This window comes from Engystomops pustulosus, chromosome 3 (genome assembly GCF_040894005.1).
Source record: "Engystomops pustulosus chromosome 3, aEngPut4.maternal, whole genome shotgun sequence".
NCBI lineage: Eukaryota > Metazoa > Chordata > Amphibia > Anura > Leptodactylidae > Engystomops > Engystomops pustulosus.
This window is the reverse complement of record NC_092413.1, coordinates 162,676,352-162,698,673: the sequence shown is the minus strand read 5'-3', so window position 1 is coordinate 162,698,673 and position 22,322 is coordinate 162,676,352. Positions and strand designations below refer to the sequence as shown.

The 22,322-nt window shown below is 39.7% G+C and overlaps 1 long non-coding RNA gene across 1 annotated transcript in view; it reads left to right on the top strand.

The window, feature by feature from the left end:
• Positions 1 to 15,424, top strand: part of LOC140120602 (uncharacterized) — a 40,619-nt gene extending 25,195 nt beyond the window's left edge. Inside the window, exons 2-3 of the long non-coding RNA XR_011853903.1 lie at positions 2,253 to 2,391; positions 15,299 to 15,424. This is a non-coding gene — a long non-coding RNA (uncharacterized lncRNA). The remainder of the gene's footprint in view (positions 1 to 2,252; positions 2,392 to 15,298) is intronic.
• Positions 15,425 to 22,322: the final 6,898 nt, after the last annotated feature.

The window sequence follows — 22,322 nt, the reverse complement described above, 5'->3', positions numbered from 1 at the left end:
ATCGCGTGTGCTTAACCCGTTAAATGCCGCGGTCAGCGCGACCGCGGCATCTAACATGCATCTGGGGGGTCTTTCCCCCACGATCGCCCCCCCCCGAACCGTTTTCGGGGGGCGCCGATCGTTGCTATAGCAACTCTGGGGTCCGATCTGGACCCCAGAGTTACTTGCAAGAATTGCCGGTAAGATGGCGTCTGTGAGTAAGTGTCCCTGTTTGATCATGTTTGATTTTGATGGTAGACCTAATTTAAAGGAGTTGTCCACTTAAAGCACAATAAAGCAAAATATTAACTCCTTAACGACCAGGCCCTTTTTTGTTTTTGCATTTACATTTTTCACTCCCCACCTTCAAAAATCTTTTTTATTTTTCCATGTAAAGAGCTGTGTCCTGGCAAGACATTTGGTTAGAGATCACATGACCCTCCATCTGCAGCCATTTTATGGACATGGATGTCCGGCTGATGAAGTAAAAGACAAGATGCTTCACATGTCAAGAAAATGGTGCAATAAATGTTAATAGATGTATATTGGTAAATTACCTAATATCCTACCCCCTACACTTACACACACATTACAGAAACATGAGGTAAAGTGGCCAAGACATACAAGTTATGTCTTTCAAACAGACACTCCTTATGCAAACAACTATTCACTGTTCTGTGCTCCTCAGGATAGGGGATGATGTGCAAACTTAGTTCAACCCCTTTAATGATAGGTATGTTACATTGGTATGTTATTATAACTGAAATTCAATAAAGAGTATTGCTCTTTTACACAGAAGGAATCAGAACTATGAATTAACATGTGGTATTATATACTAAACAAAAAAGTGTGAAACAACTGAAAATATGTCTTATATTCTAGGTTCTTCAGAGTAGCCACCTTTTGCTTTGATTACTGCTATGCACACTCTTGGCATTCTCTTGATGAGCTTCAAGTGGTAGTCACCTGATATAATTCCACATAGATTAATTCATAGTTTTAATGCCTTAAGTGTGAATCTACAATTTTTATAGTCATAAAAATACAGAAAACTCTTTGAAAGAGAAGGTGTGTCCGATGATTTGTAAAGCAGCTGAAGTTTTTCCCTTGCTTTAATCCACATGTAGTGATCTTCCCCTAGTGGTTGTTGAATGCAGCTACAATTCTATAATCTAGTGTGAAGGATAACAGAAAAAGTTGAAGATGAAAGCTTGTGTTCACAGCTTCTATGTCTAAGAACATATATTTATATATTAGATTTATATATTAGTGAATGAAAAAGGAGAGATTTTGTAGTAGGTCTAACCTTTGGTTTTACTATGAGACAATGATTTCTGTGTACAAGCAAGTCCACTGCATATATGTATTACTCACAGATTTTCTTGCAAAACTTCTGCTGCACAATACAGCAGATCATACATACAATACCTATAAATCATGTGTTTTTTGCAAACAATGCTTTATGCAGAAAAATAAAACAAGCAACGTGTTATACACATGAAATCTTCTTGTATCAATTGTTTATGTGTCTTAAAAACACATATACTGTGGTTTAGCGTTACAGGTCCATTGAGTACTATTAAGTGTACTGGGAGGACTCCTTGTGGGATGGGACCTTGGCCAGATTAGAAGGGGCCAAAGGCCCAATGAGGACGTTAGCCTCTATAGCTACATGGAGGGCCAAAGACAAGGTGTGAATGTTGCCTAACAATGCAAAATCCATTACAACTAACCAAGAACCCTTTGAGTGCTTGTAACTTTTTAACAGTTTGTGCCAAACTCACCCTTGTCTCAAAATTTGGATGAATTGGGCAGATGAAGATGGCAGGAGCTGGACAAATTTACTATAACTTGTGCCAAAAAATGGGGCAGGCTGCCTCAGAAATATGTGCTAACCCCTGGCTGGTGTAGATTTAAATTAGGGTACACAAGATGTTTCAGAATTATTAAGAGATAGAAGCCTCTTCGTAATTCTGCTTCTTCTTGTGCCAACATGCCACATGATTAAAATGGTTATGCAAATTGCCAGTCTTAATACATCAGCTGCAATGATACTATTTATTTGTTATGTGCTATATGTTTTATTGTCACAGATTTGTGGAGTGGATTCTGCTGAACATACCCTATGCAGCATTTTTGTTTCACTTCAGTGTCAAATTTAAGAGTTCCATGAAATATTACATTGAGTAGACTGAGGGCATCCCCTTCAGTAAAACAAGAAAGTATTGTCTACCAGCATTGTGCACATTGTGAATTATGATGTTATATTTCAGACCATTAACAAAGGAGCATAGCACAGTATTGTACTGAACAAACTCAAAACAACTGAATTATCAAATGAAGAACGCCGGGAACAAAGGATACATAACAGACACTGCTACAATTGTCCTTGAGAAAACAGAGAAAATGTGTGTAAGTCTTCTTGGCATCTCACATCACCCCAGTATGAAACAAATGGTGATACGTAACGTACAAGCATCCCATATAAACAAAGTTGTCGAGAACAAGGGTAAACAATCGTTACAATTTATATCTATAAACACATTCTTATTATTTCTTCATTTAGTTATTGTAAACTTCCAACCAAGATATAGCTAGGAGTACGGTAAGTGGCCTACAATACAAAGTTTTAACACCTATATCCAGTGTTGGTTTATTTAAATGTTTTATAATGTTATTTTCCATCAATATGAAATATGATGGCGCTTTATAAATAAGCATATGTTATTATTATTATCTTTAGCAGTGTGCAGTTATTTCTTTATTTGTTGAACTGTTCTCCCACAACTTTCAATCATACCTGCCTCCTGCGGACACTGATATAATTAAAAGCAGGAGGGCAAATTAGTACTATCACTGTAGTTTCTCTCCAGGGTCACGCGGTACAGGAAGAGTCATTGGGTCAGCATGAGGACCTTCAAAGATAATCCGGTCCTCTCCGCACCTTCTCCCTTTTCCTTCAGTCCCAAGATGGCAAAAAATTTTAGGTGCCAGGGATCGACAGATATGGCTCCTAAAATCAAGGACGGATCTCATACATGCATTTTTTAAAGCTTTCCAGTACAGAGTATGAAATATTACTTTAGTACAATTTGTTGACAGATAACAGTCCTCATACATCTCTGTAAACAGAAAGATACAAAAGTGAAAGAAATATGACTTAGAAATGTGTCCATTGCTCAATAGCGTCTTCTCTTTCAGGACAACCCTATCAGCATCTAACAACTGAGCATATGGGGCTTTTAGGGCAATAGGAAGGAATAGTAGACTTACTAGTAGGCAGGGTTATAACAGTGAGCTGACCCATACATGCCTGACCTTTAAAACCTCACTACATGGATAGGCAGAGAACCATTGAAAGGTAACAGCAGGGGACACCAGACAGAGCCTTTACTTGCTATATATGGTGATCTCATTTTTTTTTTTAATTTTCAATAAGAAAATAGTTTTCCCAGAGTATAGTATACAAGATATATCAGTTCTCCATAAGGATTCAGGGTACAGGATTCAGTGTACATTGGCACATGATTTAGGCACCTACAATCTGAATAGAGCATCTTACTATGTCCTTCTGTTATATCGTATTATATATTTGGGAAGTTACATTGGAGCTCTTTCTGGTGGAATTACAAACAGCTAGGAATGCCAAAAATCAACATTTCAGCATTTCAACATTTGCTGTTTTTCTGATACTTGTGGCTTAAAAACATGAATGTGTTGTCAGAGCCTTCATCATGTGATTGACTCTGTGGCTGCATCATAATAACCATGTGCATCACATAGAGTGCAACTCTATTATCACAATAAACCCTTCAGAATCTCAAGAGCATTGAATTTATAAAATGGGTATATGATTTTCCATGCATTTGACACTTTGAATAGCATTTCTACTCAGATGTTCGGTCAGGCTAAGAAATCAAAGGACTTCAAGGAACAATTTTATACTTATCAGTAACCACAAGATTATTGTAATCACAGGGCATGAAAGTATGGATGTAAATCTGTCAGCTAGCATTTGAGGATCAGCACAACAGATTTTGGCTAAATAGAGTACCTTCCTCATATTACACTGTGTTCTTCGATATGTAGATGAATATGCTAAGCCAAGCAAGGAAGTTCAATGCCTCATGATACCCCTAGTTCATGGGAATTCAAGGAAACGATGACTACCCCCACTTCAATTAAAGAAAGGGGTTTATCTCAAGTGAAATGGTATGGCTAAGTTCAGGGAAAGATTAAAACTCACATGGGCCCTGGGCTACATGATTATTATATCACCTGCAATTCTTGAATTCGCTTTCTACAGATGGTAGGTAGCATCTTGGGGAATGGAGGACGCACCCTTCTGACTGCTATTTAATATGTGGTTTTAGGACCTTTGGAGGAACTTCAAGGATCCTGAAATGGCTTTAGTGGACATTATGGCCATGAACAGATATACAAGGATTAATGGGTGAAGGCCCTTCTCAGTAAAAAATTTGGTAGGCGGTTTGGGTGGCTATGGCTTGGGCCCTGCCAATATTATAATTCAGCATTGGCTAAATGGAGAATGGTCTGGAGTGAGCTGGGAGTACTTAGGACCAGTCAGTGTATTGATGTGCAATTGTGTTGGGCACCTGTGTAGGAGGGGAGCATTGGTCAGATCATTACTGGTTGTGGTGACCAAAAATTCTCTTTTCACCTCTACTTGCTGGATGGACCGGGGGAAGAGGGTTCATGGGGTTCAATGAGTTGGGAGGAAAAAGGGTAGTGGGGATTTTATTTTTCTTATTTTGTAAAACTGAAAATTCTTTAATAGATATTTACTTGAGTCAATATGTATATGTAGATTTGGATGAGACCATTACAAAGACTAGTCCTTATCCCGGGTATCTAATAATAATAATTAATGTTCAGCTACGCTCCATAATATAGGTTTCTGGCACCGGTAGTAGTCTTGGCAGGCAATCGCTACATCACCTCATTGCACTGAGATCAAGCATTTCACTACAATACTACTGCATTGCAGATGAATGGCAGATTGGTATATACTGGTTCCAGAAATCATTCTTTAAAATTCTATTTAGTATAAGCAAAACTAGACCTTCACTACTGTTACCTTTCAAGAAAAGTTTACAGCTGTGTAACTATGCCATGGAAGAAACCAATCAGGTGAAACTCGGGCTGCAGCCGAGTGTGCAATTTTAACCAGAATCTTTTGTGAGTATATGAAATTAAAGAAGTTTTTTGGTTTCAAAAAACTTTATTGCACTACTGTTTTTCTATTTCTTTCGGGAGTAACTAATGTGACCAAAAGGGGGATAAAACCCCGAGGTAAGGGGCATGATTGCCGAGTCGGAAGATCTTCTTACCTACACCTGTATACCATGTAAGTTGGACGAACATGGTCAACGAGTAAGACATCATCCCGATACATTGGGATGATGTCTTTTCTTGGTTTATGTGCCGAAAATCCTGAGGAACGCAGAAGTGGAGGAAAGCATTTTATTTTCTGGACTTCGTGAAGTTTTGGACTTTTGCTTCATTTTTTTCCTTCGGCGCCGTTGTCCTCTCCTGTTTAATGGTGGTTTGAAGTGGATTGTTTACTTGTTGTTAGTTTTTATTAATGCCAGGAATTGTCCTCCATTTGGTGTGAGGGGGTGTGAAGAGGACGTGTCTATCGGTGGAGTGGACCAGCCTGTTTAGGCAGAGGTTGAAGCACACCAGAGGTTGGGGGGAACATCATACACTGGTGCACTATATATCAACGCGTGATAAATAACCGCCTGTTTGTGTGGATAAGCTATAAAAGAAGAACCTGCAAGCTACTGTTCACTATTATTGCTAGAGAGCTGAAACCTGTGTACATTGGTCTACTAGTTTGTGCATGCACAAAGAATAGACAACATAAAACAGAAATTCATTTTTATATAACATAAGATATATTGAAACCACAAGAACAATATCTGAAAATAACAATTGGAAGAACAAAGTTTTTCCCCAGAAATCATATTCTATTAAGCCACAATTACCAGGCTGCAAAAAAACAGCCTGTGTTCCTTTGCTGGAAGCCCATGGGATATCAACCAATCTCCATGGAAAATGACGGCGGGCAGGAATAGGAGCTGCTCTATAATTTTCAGCACAATGGGGCATATTTATCAGGACCTCTGCGTACCGCCAGTGGCGCAGAGGCCCTGAAATAATCGCAAATGCTAGCTTATTGCTAGCTTTTGCGTTTATTTTCCCCAATCCGCCACCTTCACGCCAGTGGGGCGCGGCTGGATGAGCGGGGGTGCGGCCGGACAGGAGTGGGCCGGCGCGGGGCGTTACTGTCCCCGCGCCTGCGCACTCGCTGCTGCCGGTGACTTTTCATACGTGAAAAGTCGCCGGCTGCATTTTTTTCTATGCCAGGCCCTGCCTGGCGTAGGTTAAACGCTGCGCTGCTGGCAGCCCGATACATCAAGAGGCAGGAGCCTCTTGATGTATTGGGCTGAGAATTTGCAGCGGCGGGGCGATCAAACGCTGGCGCACGAGCACGAGCGTATGATAAATATCCCCCAATGTCTCGGTGCATTCCCAGGGTGGTGAGACATGGGGGCACATTTACTTAGAAAGTCAGAAACTGCACTAAAAGTGCTATTTCCGTGTATAATGCTGGGTGTGGCAATTCACTAAGATTGTGCACCAGAAATCATGAATCTGTCACTTTCCCGCACTGGCCCGACAGAGGTAACCATCTTTTTTGTGGTGCACCTTTAACATAGGGCGTGCAACACAATTTGCATGTTAAATACGGCACTCAGCCCGAATCAGTCGGACGACTAACGGCACGCCCCCTAAATTGTGCGCAGACACTTCTTAAATATCTGTGCAAGCCGTTTTAGCCATTTAGAATGTGAACAGTCCGACAAAAGTGCAGCGCAAAGCCCTTAGTAAATGTGCCCCATGGTTTCAGCAATGCATGGTGACTCTGGGGAGCATTTATCAATTGTGGCGTCGGGTCCATGTTTTTGGTGCAAATTGTTCTATAACTTATACTGGGATGTTAGATTAATGAATTAGTGCAGGACCAAAAAGGTTTAGAACTGTCTCCAAATTCACGACGGTGAAATAAACCTTACAGCTTTTTGCAGCTCTAAGTGTGCACCAAGAAATGTGCCAAAAAAAGTGTTGGGAAACTAGAAGTGCAGGAAAAGTGTTGGGACTTCATAGTTGTACCCAAATTGTTTGACCCCCATCTTTCCCCTTGAGCGTCAGAAAAAGACAGCATGGCAGAGAAAAAAAACACAGACAAAACACTGTCTGGAAGTCAATAATAAATGCCCCACAATGTGTGCCATGAGGCCTAAAACCAATCCTGCCTCTCCTGGCCAGTCACATAGGTATGTATTATAAGCAGTATTTTCTAGTGGTAGACATGAACAGTTTGAGATAGCTATTTAATTTTGCTTTATTTTCTTGAGCTATTCCGCCTTCCCAGCAGTTCTTGGCTGCTCGTAGTGAATGAAGAGATTATTTCTAGAGTTACATCAAAATCACTATTATCACAACTGTGAAAGGATTTAGTATGTCAGCAAAGTGAAATATAACTTTTTAGTCTCCGAACTCCTGGTGCATGGATTTTGGGCTATTTCATAGGATTGTGTAACTAATATGATTGTATATGCTTCATGTCTGCTTTCACAGTATGGGTCAATTCTTAATGAGAAGAACAGGCTACTTATAAAGGAACAAGAAGAGGTGGTTTTTTGTTTCAAATGAGAAACCAAAAACACCTGTATAAACACAAAAGACATTCTGCATATTATTTTCCAGAATTCAGTTGAGGCCCTCATTTGTTTGCAAAGCTGCTTGCCCCTAGATTTAGAGGATAACCTCCTGACAAAGTTTCAATAACTATACAATCCTATTATATTTTCCGTCATATGTTCTAGCTAAGTTAGCCTAACTCAAACCATGTTCAGAACTTCATTGTGTGGGGCCCTGTGGAAAGAACACTGAAGATTTCCCTCTTGTTTTTGCCCTTTAAAAAAGAAAACATTCTCAGGATTCTCAGCGGTCACTTCAAAGAAAACCTGGACATACCATAGTTGGAGGAATATCCTGTGATGAGCATTCTTGTCTAAGGTGAATCCAGAAGACAAAATTGGATTCTTCTCTGTTTCATATGTCGCTATTTTATAGAATAACAAATAACTGGGTGAAAGTGAAATATATAATTTTATTTTGACTATTCAATACACTGGGGTTAGATCTATTAGGTCTATTCTCTTGATGATTTTAATTATACTGCTTATAAAATATACAGTAGCATAATAAAATAATTACAGTATGTTGTTATTTGTTATAGCTAACCATGTGTATAAAAAAGGCTGAGGAATCTGAGGATTAAATAATAATAATCTTTATTTATATAGCGCCATCATATTCCGTAGCGCTTTACAAATCATAGGCAAAATATACAAATATAATATTACATTACAGAGTACAAACAGTGATATTAAACAATAGGACTGAGGGCCCTGCTCACAAGAGCTTACATTCTAAGGCTATATTCACACTGCCGTTGCCCGCCCGTACCGTAGCGGGCAACGGCAGTGAACGGGGAGAGGAGGAGGAGGTGAGCGCAGCTCACCCCCGCCCCTCTCCATAGCAACCTATGGCGCACGGCGCCGTATTACGGGAAAAGATAGGACAGGTCCTATCTTTTTCCCGGGTACGGAACGGTACGGTGCCGCACGTAGGGTGCCGTGCGCCCATTGCTGCCTATGGGGGACGTATATCGGCCGTATATACGTCCCCCATACGTTAGTGTGAATGTAACCTAAGAGATCATTCTGAGATCATGTGTCCACTGTAAAACATTTTATAACTATGGCTGGGTTTACATCTGCATTTTCTTTAAAAAAAAATCACAGATACTAACATCCTTTAGTAAATGGCAGCCAGTAGCTTCTAAGAGCAACAGCCCCCATATAGTGAACGTTTATGCCCTGTTGATGACCATCACAGATACGTTCTGGTTGAGTAACCCTCTAATCATTAATAATCTGATACTGATTCTGAGTTACAACATATTTTAAAATGGTGTTTTTATTATATCTCTATTGACTACTATTGGTCACATCCATATAACCGAACATGTCTTTACAGCTGAGCTCCTAAAATGCAGTAGAATAACCTTTCTTAACCCCTTAATGACCTGGCCCTTTTTTGTTTTTTCATTTCCATTTTTCATTCCCCACCAACTTTTTTATTTTTACACATTTGATGGCTTGTTTTATGCGTAACAAATTACACTTCATAGTGATGGCATTGAATATTCTATGTGTGTACTGGGAAGCGGGAAAAAAATCCAAATGTAGTGATATTGGTGAAAAAACACATTTGCGTCGTTTTCCTGTAGGCTTGGATTTTACGGCTTTCACTTTGCGCCCGAAATGACATTTCTACTTTATTCTTTGGGTCGGTATGATCACGGGGATACCCAATTTGTATGGGTTTTATAATGTTTTCATACATTTACAAAAATTAAAATTTCCTGTACAAAATAAATATTTTGATTTTGCCATCTTCTGGCACTAATAACTTTTTCATACTTCGGTAAACGGAGCTGTGTTAGGTGTCATTTTGTGCGACTTTTGATGACGTTTTTTATCCTACCATTTTTAGGACAGTATGACCTTTTGATCACTTTTTATAGAATTTTTATATTTTTCAAAATGTCAAAAAAGCGGCATTTTCAACTTTGGGAGCTATTTTTCATTACGGGGTTAAACACATTAAAAAACGGTTATTATATTTTGATAGAACAGGATTTTCGGACGCGGCGATACCGAATGTGTTTATGATTTTTACTGTTTGTTTATATTTTTATCAGTTCTAGGGAAAGGGGGGTGATTTGAATTTTTATGTTTTCTTATTATAATTTTTTTTTACTTTTTTTACTTTTAATTTTTACTATTTTTAAGACTCCCTAGGGTACTGTAACCTTAGGTTGTCTGATCGATACTACCAAATACTGCTATACTACAGTATGGCAGTTAATTGAGATTTTCCACCTCATTCATTGAAATGTGCAAATCGCACATTGTAATGAATGGGTTAAAACGAGACAGCCTCAGGTCTTCGGAAGACGTCACGGAGAGCGACGATCATTACCAAGATGGCAGCGCCCGTGCGCCGCCTTTTTTTTTTTAAGCCGCCATCAACGCTAGCACCGATGGCGGGTGTTATCGGTAAGTCTTTGCAATATGCAGCAAAGACTTACTGGCTATGGAGAGGGCTCAGCCCGTGAGCCATCTCCATGTGCCCACACCCGACATGCGTCATACTATTATGGCGCACATCGGTAAGGGGTTAAATCAGATTATTGTACATACGGTGGTATGAGGACTACAGTATACATCTTGAGTACAAAATCGGCAATATCTGTGCAGTCAATCATTTGATAAGGAATGCACAGATTTTATCTATTAAGCCTTCAGTATTATGAATTTATATATGGCAAATAACTCAGGATCAGTGCACACTGAGTAATGGAATGTATGAGAAAATTATTTGTTCTTTCATATACTATAGATTTGTCCTATATGTGAATTGTAAAATTGTGTTGCACTTTATATTAATCTTTTGAAATTGAAAAGGGTGTCTCGTAAAGGTCATAAAAGATATATTATGCATCAAAGACCCAAATATATTATGGAGCCTGTGCCGGTTATTTGTCTAAGTTTGCACTTGAAAAAGTGTCTTTGGAGCTTGCACACGTATTTATGAAGTGTTTGTGCCATAATTGTATTGTAGCTGTACTTTGTGCGACACTTTAGAAAGCTGTGCACCATAAGGGCGTGTTGGTGTGTTTCTAGTTTGCACCAAGGTTATTACTGCGCCTCGACACAATTAAGTCACAACAGCATGGAGCGAAAAAAAAAAAAACTGTGTGCATATCCTGAAAACAGACCGGATACACTACTAAATAATGGGGCACAACACGCTCATGAGTAAGGCTAACTGCCCAAATGCAGTTTACAACAGTTTTCATATTTGGGCTGTTGAGCCAACACACAATGGGGAAAATTTCTAAATGTATGTATGTCCTTCATACCCCCTGGGACTCACCACACACTGATGGCAGGGAGAAAGGCAATGTGAAATAAAGTTTTATAAAGTACTGAAATTATTCAGAATCCCGACAAAGTTATTTTTAAAATCAGCATAGCATAGGCTATTATATCCTGTCACTAGCTAAACATGACATTCCTGGTGACAGATTGGGAGTCATTTACTAAGGGCCCGATTCGCGGTTTCCCGGCGTGTTACCCGAATATTTCCAATTTGCGCCGATTTTCCCGGATTTTGGCGCATCGGCGCTGGCATGCACGCAACGGAAATGGGGGGCGTGGCCAAACGAAAACCCGACGGATTAGGAAAAACCGCCGCATTTAAAAAACAAAAAGTGTTGCGGAGCTTGAACTTACCTTCACCTGGAATAGGCCGGTGTACTTGAGTGCATTTCAGCAGACTTCAGCGCAGCAGCGCCACCTGGTGGACGTCGGATTAACTACCTTAGTGAATCCCGGCCGGACCCAAATCCACCGCAGAGAACGCGCCGCTGGATCGCGAATGGAACGGGTAAGTAAATCTGCCCTATTAAATTTAAGTATACCCTCTGTATATATACTGTCTTTTACATGGCTCTTAAATTTGAATAGAGGGTCTACATTTCCCCTTTTCATAACTACCACATGAGAAACAGCCTGTCCCCGGTTTGTTCCTGGTGTAGGGCAGACGTGGCTGACATTTATCATTGTCTTTGCCCCTGTTTTACAGTAGCTAGTATTTTTGCTTTGGGTGAGCTGTTCTAATGCTCTGCTTCAGAAGGAGTGTAAGCCCAGCAGTTCTACGAAACTTGGTACCCTATTACTGATGTCCTGCCCTCTCATGTGCACACTAGAATATATTACTGCTTCAGCTTACCCACATAGAATCTGGAACAGTCTCTGTTGTGTCTCTTATGTCTGGTCAGTTAGGTCTTCTCTGCTTGTCTTAAACGCCTTTCCTCCCTTCTACCCCCTTCACCTAGATCTCTAACCCATAGGTAGTGGGCACTTGGGTTGTATGGAGACACATCTACAACTGCTCCTTTTGTGCTTACTCTGACTCTTGTTATTTGTTTATGGCCTATAATGCTGCCTTGTTCTTTAGCCTTCCCCCATTCCATTTGTCCCCTTTCTCTTTCCCAATATTGGCCATATTTAATTCCTTCAAGACCAAGTTCTTTCGTTCTTCTTTCCGTTTGTTCATTCCTCTCCATCCCCAAATCATAACTTTTTGATTGTTTTGTTTACAAAACTATAGGTAGGCTTGTTATATGCGAGACAGTTATATGCGAGACAAATTTTCTTTTCTACTGGCACCATTTAGTATACTGTGCCATGTACTGGGAAGCTGGACAAAAAATTCCAAAGGTGGTGGAATTGGCAAACAAACACAGTTGTGCGATATTTTGATGGGCTTTATTTGTACAGGTTTCAATGTGTAGTTGAGATGACACCTCTCTGTCATTTTTTGGATCAGTGCAATCACAGTGATACTAAATTTATATATTATAAATCAAAAACACGAAAAAGGGGGAATGCAATGAAGACTAAAATCACATTGAGTAAAGGTGAAAATGTAAACTTTATTGGTTACAATGTGGATAGTAAAAACATGTATGATGAATAAAAAGGAATGGCTACAGGAGAGACAGAAGTTCATATAGACCAGGACCTATGATGTACAGTATATAAGTAATGAAGGGTAAAAGGCATGCTGGTAACAAACTCAGTAATGAGTTACAGCAGTGTGTGTGCCCAGGTGGTTGACAGCGGTGAAATCACATTTACATTTACATAGGCAGGTGACTAGTATAGTCGTTAAACCTGTACATTTTACACAGCTGTGAACACAGAACCTGTACTCATAATTACCTGGTCGCTGGAATTACCCCAACGCGCGTTTCAACCCGCCGGTCTTTCTCAAGGGGTGATGTTTAGTAATGTCTAAATACTTTTAAGAAATTCAAAAACCTTGCATTAACAAAAAAAAAAAAATGCCTTGCGCCATATTCTGCCACCCGTAACTTTTTCATACTTCAGTGTACAGAGCTGTGAAAGGTGTCATTGTTTGCTGGATGGGATGATGTCTTTATTTCTAACATTTTGAAACGACCTTTCAATCTATATGACCTTCCGATCACTTTTTATTCAAATTTTTATTTGAGGCAAAATGGCGCTCCAATGAGGTGCTTTTTCCATTTCCATGACAGGGTTCATCGCCGGGAATAATTGTTTTTATATTTATATATATCTGTTCTAGGGAAAGGTGGGTTATTTGAATTTTTATTTATTTTTATATTTTTTAAAACTTAAACATTTTTTTACTATTATTCCTTAGGGTAACCCTGGGGGTGTTGATCACTTATACAATATACTGCAATACAACTGTATTGCAATGTATTGTAGATTAACTGCTTCCATATTACAGTCTCTCTCTCAGACATACTGTAATATAGAATTACTAATGACAGCTATGGAAGCCTTTAATAGAACGGTGTTGACTGCAATTTCCCTTTAGTATGCCTGTTAGGCGCCGTGGTTAACTTTCACCTCAGCAGCTTATAGGTTAACTGCCTTGGTTGGTGCCAGAACCGACCGCAGCAGTTCCCAGCAGGTGTCAGCTGTGTAATACAGCTAACACCCGCTGTGTATGGAGAGGGCTCCGTCCATGAGGTCTCTCCATACTCCCCTTCACGACTGCCCAAAGTATATTTACAATGGTCGGTTGTGAATGGGTTAAAGGCTGGTTTCTATTGCTAAAAATTAGTTTTTTTAAAAAAGCACATCAAATAAAGAAAATAAACAAGAAAAATGTGCAGGCAAGCTTCAATAAATAGCAATTTATTTTATTTCAATATTTTAAAAATGGGTCATTTTTTTATTGAACACAATACTGGTCACACAGCTGGTTAACCAACAAACCCCCACAATAAATATACAATATTATAAACAATGGCAAGTTGCATCAAAATATACATTATCAAAGTTTTAAGAGTAAATAGGAGTAGGTAAAAAGCCCCACATGTATTTCTACACACCCAGCAGCTTCCTCAGAGGTATGCTATGATATCAGGTTCCTGGCATTAAATCAGGTTGCTGGGTGGAAGTCCCACCCTCCAGTATGCATCCGATAGCACCAATAGTTGTCAAGCGACAGGAGTCTGGGAATGGGTCTGTGGACCCGCTGGACCAATGTGGAAGATGGTACTAGCCGACACCTGGGACCGGAGTCTAACTGGCACCTGGTCTTCACCAGAGCCCACCACAAAGAGGACTGGTCTTGCTGCGGCAGGGTACCACCAGGTCGTTCCACAGGTGCAACTAGCCCGCGGTGGCAGTGAAGGTAGTAATGAAGAATACAGTCTGTGCCTGGATGACAGCGGGAGTACAACGCTGGGAGGAAACTTGGAACTCACAGCAGGAACACGGGAGCAGACACACGGAACAGGAACGCTGAAGCAGGAACACAGGAACGGGAACATAGAGGAATATTGGTAACAAAAGAACACAGAGGAACACTGGAGACGCAGGAACACTGGAGGGCTTTCACTTCACAGGAAATGGCTGTTAGGAAATGGTTATATAGCAGAGCCGGATTGACCAGAGCCAATCACCAGCATGCTGGCCCTTTATAACCAGAAAAGACGACACCCTAGGGGGCGTGGGCGAGCACGAGGCCTAGTCGGGTCCAAAGCAGGAACGGTAAGTCCTGGCCTGGGGACGGAGCAGCAAAGACAGAGCCACGGATCCGTGACATGGATCGCGGGGGGCATCCGTGGCAATAGTCAGTACAACCAAAGATAACTACTAATGTATCAAAGGACTTTATACAGATGGCCGTCATTCATATCTATGCACCTGCACACGCATGTGCACAGCCCACTATTAATGCCATATTGGATGTGTTCCTATTGCAAATTCATGTTATTTAAAGCAAGTGTAGGCAAAACTTAATATATTTGATTAGTGGTTCTGGCCTTTTGTATTTGTGTGTTATTTTATTGTAAATTATGCCATCTATGAGATAAAATAAGATACTTAAAGTTGTGCCAACCTCATTATCCATTGCATAAATTGCACACCATTTATAATTGATTTAGCAGGAGATTTAGCTTTAGACATGGCAGAATAGGCAAACCAAATGGAATTTACATTAATATAATGCAAAATGTAAAGAATATGTCGCTAAATTATAGACCAATTACCACTTAATCTTTCAGTATTATGATTCCTTACAGATGCGTTGAAGATTATTTGCTGCTCCAGTATTAAAATACATATAAAAGGAATTGCTGACACTCGGTGACATTGGAGAACATGTGTTGCAGACAGCCTTGCTATTAATGAGACCCAGCTGGGATGACCTCACATATCATTTAGCTAAGGAAAAGCATTATTAAAAATCTTCTGTTGTCTTGTGTAGGGCTAACACTTGGCCTATTGTGGATACATCTGAAAGCCAAACATTCAGCATTGCAAATGTCTGTATCTGCTGGAGTTGTTCATCTCCAAGAGTGATTGTATTCAAGAATTTACAGTGGATATGGAAAGTATTCCATTTTTTATTCTTTGTTTCACTGCAGCCAATTAGTAAGATCAAAAAAGTATTTTTTTTGCTCATTAATGAACACTCTGCACCCCATCTTGACAGAAAAAAATTGAAATGTAGATACCATATATACTCGAAAGTATATAGCCAGCCATCCCTATAGCCAGCCCCCTTTCGTATATAGCCATCCAGCCTCCTGTAGTATATAGCCAACCCCCTTTAGTATATAGCCAACCCCCTTTAGTATATAGCCAGCCCCCTGTAGTATATTGGTAGCCCCCTTTAGTATATAGCCAGCCCAATGTAGTATATAGCCAGCCCCCTTTATTGTATAGCCATGTGGTATAATGCCAGCCAGCCCTTGTGTAGTATATAGCTAGCCAGCCCCCAATTTGCCCAGCACAAAAAATTCTCAGGAAAGTCCTCTTCTTGCTTCAGCTCCAGTTCAGTGACGGGCCCGCTAGCATGGACCTGTCGCTGCTGACGGAAGAAGAGAAAACCTGCTGGGGGGGGGCGCAGGTATAAGCCAACTTTGAGCTTTTCAGCACATTTTTTGTGCTCAAAAACTCCTCTTATACTCGAGTATACACAGTATTTATTAAACAAGAAAAACTGAAATATCACATGGTAATAAGTATTCATGTGTATAGAAGCCCCTTTTGAGAAAGTGCAGCCATGAGTCTTCTTGGACATGATGCAAGAGGTTTTTCACACATGAATCAGTTAGCTTGCCCACATATCCCATGATGCCTTGTGTTCTCTCTCAAACTAATTTAGCATTAAATCCGTATAGTTCCCCACAAGTAAATCCAGTGAACACTGCACAGTGCACATACAGGATGTATATGGTGACTGCCTGACAGCTTCAATCACATGGAGGAGCAGGGGACATGTACAGTACATACAGAATGTAACAAACGAGAAAAGAGATGTGTATAGATGATAAATAAACTTTATTGGTACAATATTTTTAAAACATACTTAAAAACCCAAAAAGGAATTGGGTACATATCACAAATTCTCCCCAGAGAAACTAGCCACATAAATAAAGGAACAGTAAACCACAATAAATAAAGTCAAAGCCAATGGAGAGCTAAGACAATGCACAAAAATAACTAGGACCAAAAGTGAAGGAAATGCCTCATACATTCGTTCCCCTGACGAAGCCCGCGAGTCGGGCGATACGCGTGGGGCACTTCCTCCTCCCCAGACTGGACCCATTCATTCGGTAATGTAGTCTTTTTGCACTTTATCTTCTTACAGCCTACGATTTTTGGACCTTGCATTTATCATATATATTTTCTGTATGAGGCATATCCTTCACTTTTGGTCCTAGTTATTTTTGTGCATTGTCTTAGCTCTCCATTGGCTTTGACTTTATTTATTGTGGTTTACTGTTCCTTTATTTATGTGGCTAGTTTTTCTGGGGAGAATTTGTGATATGTACCCAATTCCTTTTTGGGTTTTTAAGTATGTTTTAAAAATATTGTACCAATAAAGTTTATTTATCATCTATACACATCTCTTTTCTCGTTTGTTACATTTTAGTATGCTTTAGATGTGTGATGAAGGAAGCAATATTTTGTTTTTCCTATATTGTTACCCCACCCTTCTATGAGACATTGTACATACAGAATGTATATGGTGACAGCCTGACAGCTTCCTTCACATGGAGGAGCAGGGAACATGTCATAAGTAAAAGAAATCAAAAGTAAACCAGTTACATGCAGCGTGATCACTAAGGGTTAATAGCTTATGTGCAGAGCTGCAGATGACAAGGTGGGGGAAAGGAGCAGCATGAGAAGAGGAGAGAGACATAAAAACTTCTGTAGAATCACAGACTGGGATGGAGGGACTGATAGGGAATAGGGGAGACTTGTAACTCACTATTCTGTGCAGGAGACATCAACATTCAGCTCTGCTGCATTCACATGATCTCTTCCCTTGTGATCAGGGAGCAGAAGCTCCTCCCCTCACAGGAATCTGACCAGAAACAAACATACAACATACAGATTCATATGGCTTATCAGCACATGGAGAGGAGGCAGCCATTACAGCAATGAGGTGATGTGAGGGATATAACAAAGAAACTACTGAATATAGGTAACAAAGATAATAGGCAAAGTTATTTTCCATCCCAAGAGCTATTTATTTGTGAAAAATAAAAAACCTTTACAGTTACTCTTTAAGCTACACATACTATTGAATTCTGTCAATGAAACACGTGTCTGTATTTACTGTTAATTCTTGATAGAAATGAATGTCATTGTAAAAGAACAATTGTTGGCAGTATATTAAACCTACTATCCAAAGAAGCTATTATCTTCCCAGCAGAGAGCTTGTGTGATTTTCTGAGGAGGAGGAGGAAGAAAAAATGAGAAACGTTGAAGGTCATTTGCCATCATTTTCTTAAGCGTGTCAATTCTGGTCTTGAAAATGACATCTATCTTTTTGATTTACGTTATGTCTTTTGATGGGACATTTACACCAGCAGAAGCTTGGACATGGTTGGCACAGAAACATGAAGAGACTGAAAAGTATGAAGGTTGTAAAGTGCCCTGACTGTCATAGAAATCAATATAACTATACATAGCTATTACAGAATACAGAACATTAGAGCGTCATGAACTGTACTTAGCTATCCATCATTTGTAACCTTCTTCTCAATATGACCCACTTTACAGACTACCAGTGTGATGGATTGATTATTTCTCAAAAGTTTTTAACCAGAACAGAATAGACATACACATTAAACACATCGTTATCAAACAGACTATGTACTAACAATATGAAAATTCCTGTAGTCTAAATTTCCTAGAAGAAACCGCTGTGTCCTTATGCCAGCTGATGGCAGTCCCAGTATCTTTGAATGCCAGAACTATAATTGACATGTAATTGTGTGGGAATTACTAAACAATCCAGATTACATGGTGACAGACTAATTCATCCATTAAGTATTTATTGGTGGGAAGTGAAGTTTGCAAATTTATATTGAATCTTCAACATAGTTATTACTTGGCTGACATTCTTGTACTTTATAGTGGAAAATACAAACTGTAACTTGAAAAAGATTTTTCAGCACAATTTTTGTGATGAAAAAGCCCCATTCAGCTTATACTTGAGTATTTTATTAATGAGAGGAGGATGATGAACATTGTATTAAATTGTAACAGCAGCATTTCAAACCCCAAGCCTTATACTCAAGTCAATAGGTTTTCTCAGGTTTTCTGGTAAAATTATGGGCCTCAGCTTATATAAAGGTAGGCTTATCCCTGAGTTTATACAGCAGTCTCATTTAGAAAAATATTAAGAAATATTTCATTATGGCCAGCAATAGTTTTACAACTTTTTATTTTTATGACATCAATACAGTCCAAAGGGCATCGACTGACATATTAAAAAAACTGCTCCCCCTTTTTTTTTTTTAATTATGGAGCAAGAGCATGAGATAAATATAACAGGCAACAACATGGTCCTAAAGAAAAACTTGGTATGATCTCTTCAATTAGACCCATTGTTGGCATATGATACCAATATTTCAAATATGGGAGTGAGAAACAGAACGTCTTTAAGCATAATCCAGATCCATGTAAATATATGCATGCTTCTACAGCTATACTTATATGTACACTGTGTCTTGGGAATGTGTGCAGATGAAATAGACAATGCAATTCATAGTTCTAAGCAGGGGTGTAACTGCAGTGGTAAAAGCCATAACAGCTGCTATGGGGCCAGCAGCATTGGGGCCCCGGCATACGACCTAAAAAATGTGCACCATTATATACATAGTATGCTGCACATTGTACAGAATAATATGTATACACATCTTCCACAGTATACAGATAAGTCGGCAATTCAGATAAGAAATATCATGGGAGGGAACACTGGAAGACTGAAATCTTTTATCTCTACTTCCTGCTGTCTTTTTCCCCCATGTGGTCAGTAGATAATAGAAACTGTGGCCTTTGTCACCTCATTGGGATAGGAAGACTGCCTGAGAGTGAGTATAAAGACATGTGTGTATAAGTATATAAATGTATGGATGTAAATATGTGATGTGTATATGTTGTAATGTATGTGTATATGTTATGTATATTTGCTGTATATGTCTATATCTGTGATGTGTATATGCTCTACATGGGTGTTTATATATGTGACGTGTATATGGTTTATGGTGTGTATATGCAGTATATGGAACTGTATGGGCTACATTTACTCAAGTCCCTGTGCTAGTTTTGTTTCAGACTTTGCACATTCTTAAATGTGCAGACTGTTTGCACAGGTATTTAAGAGGTGTCCGCGCCACACGTTTCTTACAGAACACTTTTGTGTTGCGGCTGCACTATTCCTCGCAAGACATAAATTACTGCACTGAAAGGGGTGCTCTGGTCCGGTGCGCAGTTGGACTGTGCACCACATTTATCATGCAATGTCATACAGAATTGGGTAGCACGCCCTGTGTTGAAGCAGTGCATGGAGCACCAGATTCATGAAGAATGTTCACCACAAATCATGAATCCGGAGCACCCTGTGAGTGTGTATAATATGTACAGTATATATACTGTATGTATAAGTGCATAAATGTGTGCACATGAGTGTATAAATGTATATGAGTGATGAACTGAGTGTGTATTTATAAAAGTATATAAATGTGTGTGATTGTAACTTACATGTGTGAGTATAGGGTCAGGAAGTAGGAGTTCTCCTTACAGAGAGTTGGCCAATTAAGGCCGCCTCGTAGGTGTGTAGAGATATTGACGCTCTGGGAAAATAAAGGATGCCTCTTTTAGCTACCTTATGAGGAAGCTCCCTTGACATAAAGCATGACCCTCAGGAAGCATAATAACATTATGCGGAATTAAGACCAAACCAGTATATAGGTAGCTAAAAGAGGCATGGTTTTCCTTATCCCATCCTGCAAAATCTAGTTGCACATTTTTCATATGTGAGTATACAAATATGTATATTTTTTAGGGGGAAAGGGAAGCCTCGTGAAGAATTTTTCTGTAAATAAAAGCTACAACCTCCATTTGTTACTTACATTATTCCAGAATCTAACCATAAATCTGAGGAAGGTCTGTAGGGTTCCTAAGAAGCATAGTTATTTAGCATGCAAAATAGTTTTATACTCAGCCAGGGGGAATCTACTTGTGAAATATTTCATCTATAAGGCTCTGAAGGTTTTAATGATCAGTGTGTTGGAATTACAACAAACAATCAATGATGGCCTGTATTTATCACATTCTGCAGTGAAGCCCTCAAACTATTTTAGAAGATTAACTCTATAAAAGCAATATCTCCTGAAAATAATATGTGTCACACATAAAACCACTATTGTCGTATAGCAATAACAATGAGATTACTCTGAAGTTCACTGAAACTTCTGTAAAATCCACCATTCATTTAATAAATGTCATTTTAGCTGGCGGCAGCATTTATATAGGACAATCAGATCAACAATGGTAATTTCACTCTGTATGCACGGTCGTGTCATACTATACACATAATCATTGGAATTGAAGGAAAGGATGAAGATACATTTGGAAGTAAAATGTTATTCCTCATGGGCTCTGGACTGAGCTATGAAAGGATATGTCACATATATATTTATTTTGTTTTATTAGTTTAAAGTATATAGATGATCATAAACATGCATGACCATTTTTTATGTTGTAGATATTTACATTCACAGAACCTTTCGAGGAGTGGATGCATTGGAGAAACACACTTCAGTATAGTCAGCTGGTTTCAGAAGCTGTGGGTGTCAGCTTGGAGATTCAGCCGATTGTGGGTGCTAACCCCTTACACACCGCAGCATGTAAGGGGCTACCAATGTGCCACTTGCCGAGGAGGTGTGGGTCCGATTCTCTGATGGCAGCCCCAGGGTCTGAAGACTACCCTGTGAGTCTGATCCTCCAATGGCAGCCCACAGGTGCCCTGGGGCTGCACAATCTAAAAGTAAAAGTCCCTTTAGCACCCCCATTCACCACCACACCACAAAATCACCAAAAAATCCTCATATTTGGTATCACCGCATCCATAACAATATGTACAATAAATCAGAAACATTATTGGAGCAAGAAATTACTTCACTAAAATATTCCAAAAAATGATCAAAAAGTTACGTGTCCCAAAATGGTACCACTGAAATAACAATTTATCACCTAAAAATAAGTCCTAACCAGCCTTGTGAACTAAAACATACCATATGTACTCGAGTATAAGCCAAGTTTTTCAGCACAAAAATGTGCTTAAAAACCTACTCACCTTGTGATGCCCCCCCAGCAAGTCCTCTTTTATAAAGCAATGCTCCGGCAACGGCTCTGTGTCCTACTATGTGATGCCCGAGCCGCAATGTAAAGAAGAGGACCTGCCATGGGGGGGCGTCGGAATGTGAGTGCACTGTTTGTTTTTTTCTTACAGGCATTATATTGGGGGCAGAGGCTGCAGGCTATATACTAGGGGGCTGGCAGGCTATATACTACAGGGGGCTGGCAAGCTATATACTACAGGAGGGTGGCAGTATATATACTACAAGGGCTGGTAGGCTATAAACTACCAGGGCTGGCAGTCTATATACTAAAGGGGTTGGCAGGCTATATACTACAGGGGGCTGGCAGGCTATATATTACAGAGGGCTGGCAGGCTATATACTACAGGGGGCTGGCAGGCTATATACTACAGGGGGCTGGCAGGCTATATACTACAGGGGG